Source organism: Rattus rattus, chromosome 1, assembly GCF_011064425.1.
Source record: "Rattus rattus isolate New Zealand chromosome 1, Rrattus_CSIRO_v1, whole genome shotgun sequence".
NCBI classification, from domain to species: Eukaryota; Metazoa; Chordata; class Mammalia; order Rodentia; family Muridae; genus Rattus; species Rattus rattus.
This window is the reverse complement of record NC_046154.1, coordinates 98513680-98516348: the sequence shown is the minus strand read 5'-3', so window position 1 is coordinate 98516348 and position 2669 is coordinate 98513680. Positions and strand designations below refer to the sequence as shown.

The 2669-nt window shown below is 50.6% G+C and overlaps 1 pseudogene; it reads right to left on the bottom strand.

The window, feature by feature from the left end:
- Window positions 1-578: 578 nt before the first annotated feature.
- Window positions 579-2466, bottom strand: LOC116898536 (annotated as a pseudogene).
- Window positions 2467-2669: the final 203 nt, after the last annotated feature.

Genomic DNA, 2669 nt, shown 5'->3' with positions numbered 1-2669 from the left:
TTTATTCTTTATGTCTATGACCTATAAATTTGGTTTTTTTCCAGAATGTTATGTATAGTGTTTTTGTTTTTTTCATCAGCACTCTTGCCTTTATTGATCACCTGGCATAATCATATTATGCAACCACGACTGCAGCAAGAATCACACTGAATGGAAACAGGAAGTCTGTGGCTCAAGAGTCACCAGAGGGTGGCAGCTGGGAGATGGCATGTTGAGGTGGGGGTGGAGGCAGGCCTTAGCTATGGAGAGTCTGAGGGCCACTCATCAATAGATTCTCTGACTCATGGTCTTTGGGCATTTACTGATGAAGACAGATTCTGGTTTGGCTGTGGAGATGAAAGAGACTGACCAGGGCCAGAAGAAAGGGACTCTTCACAGCCCCTGCTGAGAAGGGAAGGACTGGACAGTTTCCCTTCCCCATGGTTCAGGTTGATGGATGATATGCTGGGGACCTGGGCCTTAGTCTTGTTCAGCCTCTAGACTAAGCCCTGCACATGGACTATGGCAGGTCCTGAGGACAGGGCCTTGAAGGCACTCGACTTGGACCTTGGGGCCCTGCTAGAGAATGCTTATCTGGTTCAGTCAGACCAAAGTGGGTTTGGCTGTGGAACAGTCAGGTCTGGGCCTGGGCTCAGAGTTTGACCCTGGTTCTGGAGTTCGGTGTGCATGTCTAGCAGAGCTTTCTCCAAGTAGTGAGCCATTCGGGCAGCGTTGGTCTCAGCACAATTGTTGTAGGCTCACACAGAATAGTTGATATGGGCCTCCTGGGATTGGAGCACATGCCATAACTATCTGGGACAGGACAGTCTGTCTTGGCAGAGACCTGGCTGGTAGAAAGGTTGAAGTGCATAGCAATGGTGTAGGAGGTGTCCATGAAGATGTCAGCCATGCTCACCAGGGCCTTGATGACCTGCAGCGTCAGACCCAGGAGGTGCCAGTCGAAGACCTCCCCTTGGATGGCTCGATCAGTATAGGCTTCAGTGGACCTGAAGCAGTGCCACCTTCTAGAGCTCTGGCACTTGGAGTCATCCATGTCTTTGACAAAGGCTAGCAAGTCTGAAGGCTGAGAGAATGGTGTCAGTGCGGCCCAGGTGACACTTTCATGTGTGGCACAGGTCTGCCCACAAATCCTGTAGTATGCCAGCTGCAGGGCTATTGGGATGACAGCATCAGGCCTTAGCTTCTCTGACTTGAGTCCTTTCCAAAGTGATGGAATACCACTGATGGAATGTTCAGGTCCTGGATCACGATGCCTATGTTCTGTTTGGCTTTCTCTACATCTTTCTTGATCTCGGGTGACGTCATTCTTGATCTCAGGTGCAATGATGAACCACAGCTTCTTGGGCATGGGTAGGGACACCAAAGGAGACTGCACAAGCTCAGGGTTTTTTGTATACCTTATGACATGGTCCACAAGAGCAACAATTGGGGGCCCTTCTGCAGCTGCATGCTCATAAACCATCCCACAGGAGCCATCTTCTGCCACAATGAACTGCAGTGTCTTGTCGAACCAGCGGTTGCCACTGTTGAACGTGCTGTCACTACCATGTAGCGTCTGGCTTGCTACATGGTTGCGGTAGACATCATCTGAGATTCTGGGCACTTTGCTTGTCCAGACACACAGTGAAGATGCTCTTCTGTGAGTTCACCGACTCTGGGTTTACTTTGTCTTTAATGAGTTTGTTATAGACCTTGGCCCAGGTGTTTCCCTGGTTGCAGGTTAGGATGCCAACAGGCTCTTTGTTGGATTGCAGTGAGGAGTTCAGATTTCTCTAGCTGCACAAAGATCTGATCTGAGGAAGTTCCATCACTGTGGTACATGTCCAGCTCAAAGAATTGGAAGTTATGCACCATGGTTATATGCATGGATGGTTTCTTCAACTTGAAGAAGTTCTCTACTGAGTCCTGCTTGGGGCCAGGTACACGGCAAGAAGATAGGATCTGATAAGACTGATTCATGCACAGTGGCTGTCCTCCCAGGAACTCAACTGGCAACACCTCGTTGTCTATCATGGACTTGAAATCCAATACACCCTGGATGAATTTGGCAGCAAACCAGAACTGACTCTGTAGATCCATGAAATCCTGCTTGGGCAGTATCACTCCTGGGCTTGAGTAGATGATCACAGGCTGGTGGAACTGGCGATAGGCTGTCTGGAGCCACCACTCGGACAGCCAGTTTTCCATTTTCTTGACCCTGAGCTCCAGTCCCTTCTGCAGGCGTTCCCCTACACCTCCTGAGGTCTGAAACTCATCCACTAATTGCTTGATGTGAGCCCATTCTTCCTCCCTCACGATGGGCTGCAGTGCCTTGAGGTAATGGTCCAGGGATTGTTGAAGTAGGGACACAGGCAGCCTTGGCAGTGCATCCTGGTGGGCCTTGAAGCTACCAGAAACCTTCATCAAGAAGGAGGGCTTGAGGAGGCCCAGGGGTTTTTCCATGGTTCTGTCAGCAAAGGCTAACATCAGCCTAGTCTGTTTATGTACACTTGGTTGTTCTGCCCCTCATGCTGTGTATAGTCTGCACCAGTGCTGGGGTTCTGGGGTACTGGGGTGCTGGGGTGCTGGGGTCATGGCTCAGGCTCTAGGTTCAAGGTTGCCTAGTCACTGCCACTAACCAGTAGAGATGACCCCATGGCCACCAGGCCTGGAGGGCTGCCGGTGCGGCA